Here is a 14645-nt window from a genome sequence, read left to right as displayed (position 1 = left end):
GTGTGCTATGGGCACTGTCAGAATGGCTTAAGAAGCTAAAAGCAATACAGGGCTCAAGATTTCATTCTTAATTATGAGCCCTACCTGCCATACGATATTCTGTTCCATACATATTTCTTGAGAACCTCGAAGGTTCCCCCCCCCCCATCAATGACCTCCATTTTAGGAGGTCTATGTTTAAAAATGATAAAATTTTAAGCTAATAGTGTATTTCATTTTCACGAGGATTCATCAAAGAACTGTATTAAACTCTTAAAGCATGTAATGTGAGCTGATTTGTGAAATATTTTTTCAGGTCTATCTATCATGAAAAAAAATTTTATTTTATTTTTTATCTATCATGTGCATGGATATTTATTGAATATGTGAGTAAGAGAAAGAACTCTGGAGTCAGGCAGCTTGGGTTCGATCCCAGCCTAACCACTTGTTATGAAATGTCTTAGGAATCAGTTCTCTCCCCCGTACAATGGGGAACAAGAAAAATTCCTACCTGCAATGATTGTTATAAGAATTAAATGAGTTCTACAGAAAGCACTTAAAAAGTGCCTGGTCAGAGGAGGTTATATGTAAGAATTAGTTGTCACTGTTGCTTTGCTGTTACATTATCAGAATACTTTTTTTTTCTTTTTACTAGATTCAACAGTACTCTACTTCAAAGAATTCCAGAAAGCAGGTGGCCCCTTCCATCCCAACATCTGCCAAACTCTCTCTTTAAATAAATTGAAATTACTTGGCTGAAGATCAAATTTAATGACCACGACTAGCTCTACAAATCTACAAAGACTTGGAAATGCCACGGTCCATTTATAACTCTTCATTACTACTTCAAGAGTCTGGTTGTGCCTGGAAGTAATTAATTGAGCAAGATCTAACTGCTTATATGCAGAACTCAACAATAACCAGGCCTGACCCCCTTGTAAAATCAGACGTGGTTACAGAAACTGATATAACTCAAATTTTACCACTTCTTATTACTTGCTTCAACAGATTCTATGGCCAGTACTCTCTGGGAGGACCTGCTGGGTGCTCTGTGCACCTCACTGGGTAATCCCACAATGGCATAGGGATCCTCAAGTCAATAAAAGCAAAACTGGTGGTCATTGCCAAAGTTGGGAAAGGTACTGTTATTCCTGGTATTACAGGCCACAGGAGGAGCCCTATCACAGGGCTACAGGTTCTTCAGTGTCTCAGAATGTTCAGTCAAATAACTCTGTAGGTTTTTATTTATAGCCCTTCTTCTTTTCCCAAAACTCCCAAATTCTATGTTCTCATATGCCCATGGAAAATCATTAAAAATTTAGGTGTTTTCCTAGTTTATGTAAAACTTTTTGTTTCTTATGAAAATTCCAGATAATTTTGTCGTGGGGGAACTGGTTACAGATAAGTACATGTGCACATAGTTAAAATGTGCAGAATGAATATTTCTAAGCTGTATTTACAGGCGGGGCCTTTAAGAGCCTCCACCTCTGAGTCCTGTTTCACAGAGAAATCACTGACAATGTACATAGAGGACTGTGCTAAAAGAGGCCCTTGCTAAGCTGGGGATGGGACTGGCAAGTCGGTGAAGATGACTTTCCTACTTATGTAACTAGTAAGCATATTTGAAACTTAAATGGAAAAAATAATGTTTAGGAAAAGAAGAGCACACTGAATATTAAAAGTCCTCCTTCTATCATAGTTTGCTGTTAATCATTGCTGTTAACTGAAGGAGAGCAACAAGAAGCTGGATTCTAACATTTCTAAAGTATTCTGTGTACTCTTCCAGAGGAAAAGTAAATTATTTTCAAAGATTAACTTTTACCCTGTTGCTAGGTTATCAGTTTTACTATAACTTTTAGAGAAGGACATTTATCAGCTGGGAAGACCAAACTCTGAACCTTGTCTAGTATCTATAGACCTGTGCTGCTCAATATGGTAGCCACCAGCCACATGCAGGTATGGAGTACCTGACACATGACTAGTCCAAATTATATAACACACCCAGATTTCGATGATTTAATACAAAATAAAGAATATAACATACTTCATTAATAATTTTTATATTGAGTACCTGTTGAAATGATATTTTAGGCACATTGGCTTAAATAAAACACATTACTAAAATTAATTTCACCTGTTTCTTTTTAATTTTTAAATGCAGCTACTAGAAATTTTAAACCTGTTGATACTTTGAGACCCGTGTTACGTTTCTCTTGGACAGTGCAGGGCTGGTCCAGTCAGAGAAAAGGGTAAAGAGTCTCAGAGCAAGCAGGGCCCAGAACAATTATAGCAAGGAACACAGTCCCCGTCTTGGATATCCCATTCCACAAAGTGATGTGGAAACCTTGATACAGAGAATCTATATACCTCTAACTTTGTTTTCAATAGACAGGTCTTTTAAAGGCATCAATAAACATTCATTGAATTATAGCCATGGCTTTGAGGGGATAAGCTGTACAGATAGTACATATGTATAAAGAATTATCAACGGATAGTAGCCTATATTGAGTGTGGAATAAATAGTTAACTGATACAGACATAACAGTCACTCTCCTCATACCCACAATTCAAAGCCACTTGGCAATGGTACATTGCAGAGGTTGGCAAACTATGGCATGTGGGTCAAAACCAACCCACTGCCTGTTTTTTAAATAAAGTTTTATTGCCACACACTCATGCCCATTCATTTAAATATTGTCCCTGGCTGCTTTTGTGCTACACAGTAGAGTTGAATATTTGTGATAGAGACTCTATGGTCTGAAAAGCCTAAAATAGTTACTATTTGGCCCTGTACAGAAAAGTTTGCTGACCCCTCGTCTATGTTCAAAACTCAAGTCAGAGTGGTTCTTTGAAAACATAAGTCAGATCATGTCTCTCCTCTGCTTTAAGTTCCCCAATGGTTCTCCACCTTAATTAAATAGCAATCAGCTCCTTGTTGTTTCTGATCTACCTACAGTGGTCTCTTAGCTGTTCCTAGAATATACCAAGCATGCTCTTGCTTCTTATTCTTGCTCTTCCTTCTATCTAGAAGGCTCTTACCCCAAATATCCATCAGGCCTCCTCCTTACCAACTCAGGTCCTTGTGCAAATGTCACCAACCACTGGATTTAAAATAACTACCTCCTCCCTTTCTCCATATCACTTATCATCAACTGACCTACTATATGTTTCACTTCTTTGTTTATAGTTTTTTTCCAACTAGAAAGATGTTCCATGAGGGCAGATATTTTTGTCTGTTTGCCTTGATGCTATATCCTTACCACCTAGAAAAGTGTCTGCCCCATAAATACATAAAAGAGTGACGAGGGAGTTCTAAGTGCCCATGAGATAGGGAAATGTAGTTCCTGTCCTACGTAGTAAGAAATATAATCAAGTAATTTAAAAAAAAAAAAGGAATAAATAAATGGAAATAAATGTATGCATATCTTGCATTCTTTCTTTCTATATATAATTCTGCATCCAATCGTTAATACAACCATCCACCTATTCAGTAACAGAAACACTTATAATGAAGAATTAAAAAGAAGCATAATAGTCTGAGGAAAGCAGTCAGCTCCAGCCATGGTTCATGTAGAAATGCTTTTTGGAAATGTGTTGTACAAAATGGGAGCAAAATAATTGTACATGCTGGGATACTGGAGGACAGAAGATGTTTCAAAAGGTATGATGGCCTAAACCAATGGTTTTCAAACTTTGTTCAGCAGATTTTTCTTCCTAAAAGAAATCTTACAGAATTCCAATATATAATTTAGCAGCCTTGGTTGAAGGGACAGGGAATGTGAGAAGGCAAAAGAGATGTTACCTTCTTCTTCTCTTACATCTATCCCCTGGGGCATTAGAAGCATCTTTGTTCTAGTCCTAAAACACAGTCTGAAACCCACCAACTTCTAGAAATGGGACCTCAGAGTTCTCACCACTTTTACCATTTAAAAAAATTATTAAAATTTAGACAAAAATTAGTAAAGCAAAAATTGGGAATCTGCCTTGGTCTAATTAAAAGACTTTGCTCCAGGAAAAAATCTTTTTCAATGATATATTTAATAAGGGTCCAAACTCTAAAACATATAGGCAACTTGAACAACTCAACAACAAAAAGACAAACAATCCAACCAAAAAATGGGCAAAGGACGTGGACAGACACTTTGCCAAAGAGGACAACAAATACAAATACAAGAAAAGATGCTCATGATCATTAGTCATTAAAAAAAAAAAAATTGCTGTTGAGTCAATTCTTACTCATAGCGACCCTATAGGATGCAAATCAAAACTACGATGAGATACCACCTCACCCCTGCAAAAATGGCAATGACCCCCCCCCCCAAAAAAAAACAGAAAATACCAAATGCTGGTGAGATTGTGGGGAGATTGGAACTCTTATTCATTGCTAGTGGGATTTTAAAATGGTACAACCACTATGGAAAACAGTACCACACTTCCTCAAAAAGCTAGAAATATATCTTATGAAATGTCTTATGATCTAGCAATCCCACTCCTGGATATATATCCTAGAGATACAAGAACAGTGACACAAATGGATATATGCACATCTATGTTCACTGCAGCATTATTGACAACAGCAAAAAGATGGAAACAGCCTAAGTGCCCATCAACAGGTGAACGGATAAACAAATTGTGGTGCATACATACTATGGAATACCATCAACTATAAAGAATCATGAGGAGTCTGCAAAACATCTTAAAACATGGATGAATCTGGAGGACATTAAAAAAAAAAAAATTATGCTGAGTGAAATAAGTAAATCACAAAAACACAAATATTATATGGTCCCACTATTATAAAAAGTCAAGAATAGGTAACAGTCATCACTTGGTATCCATGAGGATTGGTTCCAGGACCTCTATGGATACCGAAATCGGCGATGCCCAAGTCCCTTACATAAAATGGCATAGTATTTTTTTTTTTAACCTGGCACAGGAATGAACAGTGTTTTACTTTGAAGTTCAATAGCGATGGTCGAGCCAGGTTAGGGCGGACACATGAGGTGCTGGATCATAGCAGACACTTTTAAGGACAGCCATATCCAGGCCATCCTGCTGTAGGCTGCACTCAAGCCAGGGGTCCTTCAGGTAGGAGGTCCCGGGTGACTTTGAACACCCTCACATACAAGGTATAGAGAGTGCTGGGTTCTGGGCCTACCAACTTTGTTCTCTCCTTCTAGTCCTGAGACCTCTGCAGCAAACATGCTCCATTAGATCCTCAGTCAGGCCAAGAAGTAGTTGAGCATAAGTTTGTAATTTCATTCCTAGAGTCCTCACTTGTCCAAATTGTGTCCAGGTGCAGCTGCCTTCACACTATACCATTCCTCAGGCTGAATCCTGTCTTGCCTCGTACCGCTCTCCGCATTGCCCCCAGGCCCTGGAGCTCTTTCTTTCTTTTATTCTTCTTGGTTGGTTGAATCTGCAGATGTGGAACCTGCCGGTACAGAGGGCCAACTATATACACACAGAAAGCAGAATTCTTTGATGGTTACCTGGGATGGGAGGGAGAGGAGGAGGAATCACTTTCTAGATAGTAGACTCTTGTTACTTTTGGTGATATGAAAGACAATCCCAAATATAGGTGAAGTCAGCACAGTCTGACCAAGGTAAACAAAGACACTAAGGAGTACACATGAAAAAGGGACAATTTCACTAAATGCCGTAACATATACAATTTTTCAACAACAGATAAAACAACCAAAAAATACATGTGTGGTTACATGGGAAAGCGTATGTGAGTAAATGCACTTGCACGTACAAGTATATCTGTAGGCATATGTACATACACACTTGTATGTGCTGTATATATACCCACATATGTAATAAACCACTTATGGGACACAGTTATGGAGGCTTCCTAGACACATTCAAACAACTTGTGGGATTGGCTTACTGGGTTAAAAGGTTTGAGACCATAGTCACAGGAGACAACTTAGTCAAACAAAGATAGTTCACAAAGATAATGTTCTACATCCTAGTTTGGAGAGTAACATCTAGGGTCTTAACTTATGAACAGCCATCTAAGATACAACTGTTGGTCTCTACTCATATGGAGCAAAAGAGAATGAAGGAAATCAAAGGCTCAAAGAAGAAACTAGTCCACAGGACTAAAACCCACACAAACCACAGCCTCTTCTAACCTGAGACCAGAAGAACTAGATGGTGCCCAGCTACCATTACCGACCATTCTAACACATAGAAAGTTCCACACAGAAAGGGAGAAAAATGTAGAACAAAACTCAAATTCCTACTGGACTCAAAGAGACTAGAAGAACCCCCGAGACTATCACCCTAAGATACCCTTTCAACTTGGCACTAAAGCCACTCCTGGAGGTCACCTTTCGGTCAAATGATGATAGATTGGCTTATAAAATAAATAACATCACCTGTGAGTAATGTGCTCCCTTAAACTATATGAGACCAAATGGTCAACAGTTACCCAAAAGCAAAGATGAGAAAGCAAGGAGGGGAAGGGAAGTTAGACTAATGGAACCGAACAAACAGGATAGAAATAATGAGAAACTTGACACATTGTGAAAATTGTACTCACTACCACAGAACAATTTGTATAAAAATTGTTAAAAGGGAACCTAACTTGCTGTGTTAACTTTCACCTAAAACACAATAAAATAGTATTAAAAGAAAAAAAAAAGAAGGCTTTGCCCCATGATAAACATTCAGGAGATGTGACAGAATCACAGATTTATAACAAGACATCCATTCTTAGCTGTACTCCTAGCCTCACCTTAATCATTTGTCTCTTTTTTTTTTTTTCTTTTCAATTAAATGGCAGCCAAGGTAAATGAAAATGTAGACATCAGCAGCAGTAACCTGATAAAGATCAAGATACTACTGCTGCTGACAGAGCAGATACAGAGCCAGGCATGAAAATGAGCTCTTCATTCAGTTCTGACTACAAGGAATGCTCCCAGAACAACCCTTACACAATTTCCCTTCACATCCCCTTGTTAATATTTGGACATATGCTTTGGGCAGAACAGAAAGGTCCACTTCTAGGGTGAATAGTTTAGTTGCTTATCATCATTTGAGCCCATCAGAAAGGCTGAGTGATAAATCACTGTCATTTGTTACCATCAATCAGAAAAAAAAGCAATCATGCAATTTATCAACATCATCCTACAAACACTGACACATGTACTACAGGAATGCATTTGCACAAAGTTTTGGCATCCTTATTATATTAAGTATTATAATCCATGGAGGAGCCCTGGTGGTGCATTGGTAAGTACTCAGTGCTAACCGAAAGGTCAGCAGTTTGAACCAACCAGCTGCTCCGCAGGAGAAAGATGTGGCAGTCTGCTCCCTTAAAGATTACAGCTTTGAAAACCTCGTATGAGGCAGTTCTACATACATCTATACATTAAAAAAAAAAAATCAAACTCGTTGCTGTCGAGTCGATTCCAACTCATAACAACCCTATAGGACAGAGTAGAACTGCCCCACAGGGTTTCAAAGGAGTGGCTGGCTGGTTCGAACTGCCTACCTTTGGGTTAATAGCCAAGCACTTAACCACTATGCCACCAGTGCTCCTTTAGAGTGATAAGCAAAGCCAAACCAAACCTGTTGCTGCCCATTTGACTCCGACTCATAGCGACCCTACAGGACAAAATAGAACTGCCCCATAGGGTTTCCAAGGAGCAGCTGGTGAATTTAAATTGCCAGTCTTCGGGTTAGCAGCCAAGCTCTTAACCACTGTGCTACCAGGGCCATATATATATACATATATATGTGTATATATGTACATATGCGTATATGTGTGTGTATATGTGTGTGTATACGTGTGTGTGTGTGTGTATACATATTCCCACATATATACTGGAAACCCTGGTGGCAGAGTGGTTAAATGCTATAGCTTCAAACCAAAAGGTTGGCAATTCAAACCCTCCAGGTGCTCCTTGGAATTCTATGGGGCAGTTCTACCCTGTACGTAAATGAATAATTCTATTTTTCTTCTTAAAAAAAATCAAACTAAATTAAATTACTTTCCATGACTCTTCCTGTCTGTACCACACATATTCTGCTAGATAATGTGCTAAGAGCCAACAACAACAGCACTACATCCAAGACAATACCTTCATGTTGGGCTTTAACCATCAGCAAAGTATTTAAATGTTATTTACCCAGAAATTTAAGATAATTCCACTGGGTTAAAGAAGAAAGTTATGTTTAGCTCTTAAATATGAAACTTAGGTCTGATAAAAGTGTAAATAATCATAGCAACATCTGCAGGATAGTTCCTCATCCTGAAAACTCTTACTCAAATAACTTTATTCTAAATGTCATGTAATATACATTAGCTAACTCAAGAAATAAAACATTTTATTGATGAGCAAACCAACCAACGTAATACCTAATTCTAAATGGAACAATATTTCTTCTTGAGTTTCCTCAGCCAAAACGTACTGACAGCCACTCCTCAAAATCAAAGCACAATTTTAGGATGGAAACTGAGCTCTAGAAAGTAGGGCCAATTATTGTTCTCTTTGAATGAAATTGTCAAACTTTGTGTATCTTTCTAGAGAGCTTTCAAAACAGAAGTAACACCGTGACGAGCTGATTGAATTAAGGCCTGCTCTGATGCCAGGTTAAGAAACCAAATTTCTGGATATGGTGCTCCCACTGCATATCAAGATAGCCTTTAAACAAGCCATGGAAATTTGTGTTCAGGAAAAAGTTCAAGAGTATAAACAAATACCTTCTGCTCTCCAACTCAAGTCCTAAACCAACGAGAGCCATATTTACATTTCTTATAATCTAAAAGCAGATGGCCATAATGTTCTTAAATTATGAAACCAACACCTTTCTTCTAACCAATAGTAAATGTAATATACATCAAACCACTTCTCCAGGAAACAATTCCATGTGGTCATAATTCCAAATAGGAAATATGTAGAAAATATTCAGACACAAGTTGGACTGGGTATATTTATATACTGGTACTTTGGAAGCATAAGATATTAAAGAAGAGGGTGAGGAGAAATATCTTTTGCATTGATGTACAATATGACTTACATATAAATGTCAATGAAAGATAAAAGGTAACATAATAGTAATTAAATAACCCCAGCTAAAATACTGAAATGCCATTTTTCACATATTAACCTACTCATAATTTTTAAAAATATCACAATACCCATTGCCATTTGATTTTGTGATAGATTATGAATGGCACTATAAAAGCAATATGGCAATATGTATCAAGAGCAACAGTCTTCAGCCAACAATTTGACTTTCTGTAATTCTCAATAAATAAAAAAATTCAAACTATGAAAAAAACAATACGTATTAAAGGGTTCATCTGCGTTAAAAAAAAAAATAAAAACACCTTCTCTGGCTCTATACTGTATAATTTGCCACTTTTTATTCTTAAAATGCTTCTGATTTTCTCTTTTCTTTCAACTAGACTACAAACTCTTTGAAGCAGCACTGTGTGTTTTTTATTTCTTACTCTATATATCACTAATGTTTAGTATTCACTTATTGGTGATGGAAAAGTCAAATCAGCTGACTAATAAACAACTGAAATTGTTTTCTTAAAGTGGTAAGATTATGAAACTGGGGGATTTTCTAGGTTTCTCTTCAAATCTACATAGAGAATTCAACTTCATAATGTAGATCTTCATAATAGCTGTATTCCTGGCTTTATACCGTATAAATGGTATAAAGACTGCTTTATACCACTGTTTCAATATAATTCAAAACACATTCCAAAAAAAAGAATGAGCTCTTAGCAGTGAAAAAATATGATTACTGAGAAAAAATAAGACAAAAGTTAGAAGATAGAGTCAAAATCTCCCAGAACATAAGGACAAACACAGAAATATAAAAAAAATATGAAAGAAGCTGGTGAGGTCAAGATGGAGGAGTAGTCAGGCACTTCCCCTGGTCCCTCTTATAATAAAGACCCAAAAAAAACAAGTGAATCAATTATATAGGACAAGCTAGGAGCCCTGAACACCAAAGAGAAAGTTGAGGAATTGGACTGAGAGTCATGGTGAGGGAAAACTGGCTCAGAAGCAGCAAGGAGTTACCAGACCTGACCCAGCAGGAACCAGGACCCCACAGGCTGAATCCCCTGCTGCCACAGCACAGTGAGGCAAGCAGAGGTGTTTGGGACGTGTTTACCACATTGGAGGAGGTCAAATGATGGACATTCTGTTCAGCCCTCCAGAACAAGTGAGAAGAGGCCAACAATCTCCATACGATAAGTACCCGTGTTTAACCCATCGTGATCCAAAAATACCCCTTTGGGAAAAACCTCTCACTTGCTTCCTTCCCACTGTGCACTGGGTCCCAGCCAGCTGTACACCCTGGGCTGAAGAAGGACCCTGCACTCGCCTTGAGTCATTCTCCTAGCCTTGGAGAGGGAACAAATTTTTAAAAAGGGAAAAAATAATCTGCAGCTGCCCTAAGCCAGGAACTCAGGGCAGAACCAGCTCCTTTGCCTAGGCACAGGCATAAGGGGTCCACAGATTTTGAATGCCTTTCATCCCTGCATAGACCTGTGTGGGCCCATTCCAACAGGGTAGGCCCTCATTAGCATAGTACAATAGGGTATATACCTGAAGTCTAACTTCAACTGTTTCAGCTACGTGGTAGAGAGGCAAGTTTGTGTAATTTTACACCGCTCTGCCTATTAAGCAGGATTCTCACTTACCCACATCAGGGGCCTGAGGACTGGTGGCTCCACCCATGACACCTAATCACCCAAGTGAAAGGGGTTCATGAATAAGTGGTACCTCCCAGTCCTTACAGCCAACAGCATTGGGTGCCCATAGTTTGGATGCAAAACCCATCCACCTACATGCTCTAGGAAACAGGGACACACTTTCCTCACAGACACTCAGGGTACAGTTGTCAGCCCCCGCCTTGCTCGCAACATGACCCCCTGCTACAACCAGATACCAGTGCCTACACCAACCACCTGTACCGCTCTAAGAAGACAATAGGACAGACCCTGTACCACACACTTGGTGACTGACTTCCTGGATACCTGAGCTGAATCCATACAAGAAAAGTGAATGGACTCCTGGGCTCATATACATAGTAACAGCTCTAACCATCTGGTGACAGGACAATAGAGCTTCAAAGAAGCCAATAATCAAAGGAGCTCACTTGAACAGCCTATTTGGGCATATCAAAACAAAACAAAACAAGAAGCTAGAACACAGTAAGCAAACATAAAATAAATGAATATAATAACTTATTGATGGCTCAGAGACAACAGTCAATATCAAATCGGATAAAGAGGCAGACCACGATGGCTTCAGGAAGCTCCCAAAAACAATCAAGAAATCTTCCAGATGAAGAGAATTTCCTGGAATTACCAGAGGTAGAATACAAGAGATTAATATAGAACTCTTTAAGAGAACAGGAAGGAGATCAGTCAAAACAAGCCAAGGAACAGACAACACATTCGAAGAACTAAAGCAGATTAGACAAGAGCATAATGACAAATTTACTAGGCTGCAAGAATCCATAAAGACAGAAAAAAGAAACTCAGAAGATTAACAATAAAATTTCAGAATTAGACATTTCAATAGAAAGTTATAAGTGTGGAATTGAGGCAATGGAAGTGAGACTGAAGATAAAGCACTTGGCACCAACATATTTGAGGAAAAATCAGATAAAAGAATTAAAAAAAATGAAGAAACCCTAAGAATTATGTGGGACTCTATCAAGAGGAATAACCAAAGAGTGACTGGAGTACCAGAACAGGGGAGGCTGGGGTGGGGGTAGGGAAAAGGGGGGAAGGTTAACAGAAAATAAAGAGAGAATTTTTGAAGATCTATTGGCAGAAAACTTCCCTGATATCATAAAAGATGAGAAGACATCTACCCACGATGCTCACTGAACTCCACAAGAGGTAGATACTAAAAAGAAACTCACCAAGACGTATTATAATTAAACTTGCCAAAACCAAAGATAAAGAGAGAATTTTAAGAGTGGAGTCCCCTACAAAGGAGAGTCAATAAGACTAAGCTTGGACTACTCAGCAGAAACCACGCAGGCCAAGAAGGCAATGGGATGACATATACAAAGACTTGAAGGAAATAAACTGCCAGCCAAGAATTATATATCCAGTAAAAATTTCTCTCAAATATAAAGGTGAAATTAGGACATTTCCAGACAAGCAGAAGTTTATGGAATTTGCAAAAACCAAACCAAAATTACACAAAATATTAGAGGGTGTCATCTGGTTAGAAAGTCAATAACATCAGATAACAACCCAAGGCTAGAACTCAGGACAGAGCAACCAGATATCAACCCAGATAAGGAAATCACAAAAATAAATTGAAGCTAAAACTCTCAAAACAGGGAAACAGAGACGTCATCAGGTAAAAGATGACAACATTAAAACAAAAAAGATGCACTTAAAAATGTAGTCATAGATCTTTCATATGGAGAGGTCGTCAAGGCAACATAAAGAAATAAAAGATTGGTTTAAACTTAGAAAAATAAAGGTAAATATTACGGTAACCACAAAGGAAACTAACAATCCTACACATCAGAATAAAAACCAAGAAAAACATAAAGACTCTGCAAATACAAAATCAACAATGAAAAAGAGGAAAAGAAAATATAAAAAACAACACAGCACAGAAAATTAAGCGGGAAAAAGAAACTGTTAACAACACACACACACAAAAAGACATCAAAATGACAGCGCTAAAATCATACCTACCAATAATTACCCTGAATGTAAATGGACTAAATGCACCAATAAAGAGACAGAGAGTGACAGAATGGATTAAAAAAACACAATCTGTCTATATGCTACCTACGAGAGATATACCTCAGGCTTAAAGACACAAACAAAAACTGAAAGGAAGGAAGAAAATATATCAAGCAAACAACAATCACAAAAGAGCAGAAGGGGCAATATTAATTTCTGACAAAATAGACTTTAAAGTAAACTCCACCACAAAGGATAAGGAAGGACACTATATAATGATTAAAGGGTCAATACACCAGGAGGACATAACCATAATAAATATTTACGCACCCGACGACAGGGCTCCAAAATACACAAAACACACTCTAACAGCATTGAAAAGAGATAGACGGCTCTACAATAATAGTAGGAGATTTCAACACACCACTCTTGGTGAAGGGCAGAACATCCAGAAAGAAGCTCGATAAAGACACAGAAAATCTAAATGCCACAATCAACCAACTTGACATATACAGAACACTCCACCCAATAGCAGCCAACTATACTCTCTTTTCCAACACACGTGGAACATTCTCCAGAATAGACCACATATTAGGCAATAATGCAAGCCTTAATAGAATCCAAAGCATCAAAATATTACAAAGCATCTTTTCTGATCATAAAGCCAGTAGAAATCAATGACAGAAAAAGCAAGGAAAAAAATCAAACACATGGAAACTGAACAACACCTTGTTCAAAAACTACCAGATTATAGAAGAAATTGACGGAATAAAAAAATTCACAGAATCAAATGAGAATGAAAACACATCCTACCAGAACCTTTGGGACACAGCAAAAGCAGTGCTCAGAGGTCAATTTACAGCCATAAATGCCTACATCCAAAAAGAAGAAAGGGCCAGTATCAAAAAAATTAATCCTATAACTCAAACAAATAGAAAGAGAACAGCAAAAGAGACTCTCGGGCACCAGAAGAAAGCAAATTAAAAAAATTAGAGCAGAATTAAATGAAACAGTAAATAGAACAATAATTGAGTTAACAAGACCAATAGCTGGTTCTTTGAAAAGATCAATAAAATTGATAAACCATTGGCCAAACTGACAAAAGAAAAACAAATAACCCGAATAAGAAATGAGATGGGCAATATCAAAACAGACCCAACAGAAATTAAAAGAATCATGACAGAATACTATAAAAAATTCTACTCTCACAAATTTGAAAACCTACAGGAAATGCACAAATTTCTAGAAACACATCACCTACTTAAACTAACACAACAGAAGTAGAACAACTAAGTAAGCCTATAACAAAAGAAGAGATTGAAAAAGGTAATCTAAAAACTCCCGACAAAAAAAAAGCCCTGGCCTGGATAGCTTCACCGGAGAGTTCTACCAGACTTTCAGAGAAGAGTTAATACCACTATTACTAAAGGTATTTCAGAGCATAGAAAAGGATGGAATACTCCCAAGCTCATTCTATGAAGCCAGCATATCCCTGATACCCAAACCAGGTAAAGACACCACAAAAAAATTACAAACCTATATCCCTCACGAACTTAGATGCAAAAATCCTCAACAAAATTCCAGCCAATAGAATTCAACAACATATCAAAAAAATAATTCACCATGACCAAGCGGGATTCATACCAGGTATGCAGGGATGGTTCAACATTAGAAAAACAATCAGTGTAATCCATCGTATAAATAAAACAAAAGACAAAAATCACATGATTTTATCAACTGATGCAGAAAAGGCATTTGACAAAGTCCAGCACCCATTCATGATAAAAACTCTCAGCAAAATAGGAATAGAAGGGAAATTCCTCAGCATAATAAAGGGCATTTATACAAAGCCAATAGCCAACATCATCCTACGTGGAGAGTCTGGAAGCATTCCCCTTGAGATCAGGAACTAGACAAGGATGCCCTTTATCACCACTCTTTTTCAATACTGTGTTGGAGGTCCTGGCCA

This window comes from Elephas maximus, chromosome 1 (genome assembly GCF_024166365.1).
Source record: "Elephas maximus indicus isolate mEleMax1 chromosome 1, mEleMax1 primary haplotype, whole genome shotgun sequence".
NCBI lineage: Eukaryota > Metazoa > Chordata > Mammalia > Proboscidea > Elephantidae > Elephas > Elephas maximus.
This window is presented reverse-complemented; position numbering follows the sequence as displayed.